At 67.9% G+C, this 704-nt stretch overlaps 1 protein-coding gene across 1 annotated transcript in view; it reads right to left on the bottom strand.

Annotated features, from left to right (window-relative positions):
* DNMT3A (DNA methyltransferase 3 alpha) overlaps window positions 1-704 on the bottom strand; it is a 31,893-nt gene that overhangs the window by 4,831 nt on the left and 26,358 nt on the right. The window lies entirely within an intron of this gene.

Raw genomic sequence — 704 nt, 5'->3', positions numbered from 1 at the left:
GCTTGGGGATCAGTGGGGAGGGGAGGGGCTGGGGGTCAGTGAGGCAGGATTTGGGGGTCAGTGGGGAGGGGCTGGGGAGTCAGAGGGGAGGGGCTGGGGGTCATCAGGGACAGGCTGGGGGGTCAGCAGGGGGGGCACTCACAAACTCCTGGTCGTGGTTGTTGGCGAAGAACATCTGCAGGCGCGAGGGCCAGTCCTCCCGCCGCCGCAGCAGCCCGTAGACGCCCTTGTGGCCGCACATGTAGCAGTTCCAGGGGTCCTCCTTGATGGCCGCCTGCGCCGCCCCCGGGCCCACCAGCAGGTCCACGCACTCCACGCAGAAGCACCTGGCACAGGGGACAGCCAGGGTCAGCAGCGGGGCTTGTGCCAGGGCGGTGGCACCGCCGGAATGCCGGCAGCGCCACGGCACGACTGGGCCATCCCCGCTGGGGTCCTGCCCACGCCCACCCCTGCTCTGAGACCACTGGTGTTTGCCAGCTCTGTGCTGGCACTGGGCATTGCCAAAGCTCGGCCCAGCCCTGCAGAGGGACTGTGGCAGCACTAGAACCTCCCCAAACCAGAACGGGCACCACCCAAAACCCCATGGCAGGACTGTGGCAGCACCAGAACCTCCCCAGCCCCACAGCAGACCTGGCATCACCCCAAACCCCATGGCAGGACTGTGGCATCACCAGAACCTCCCCAGCCCCACAGCAGACCTGGCA

This window comes from Pyrgilauda ruficollis, unplaced genomic scaffold, assembly GCF_017590135.1.
Source record: "Pyrgilauda ruficollis isolate IOZ18807 unplaced genomic scaffold, ASM1759013v1 scaffold420, whole genome shotgun sequence".
Taxonomy (NCBI): domain Eukaryota; kingdom Metazoa; phylum Chordata; class Aves; order Passeriformes; family Passeridae; genus Pyrgilauda; species Pyrgilauda ruficollis.
This window is presented reverse-complemented; position numbering and strand designations above follow the sequence as displayed.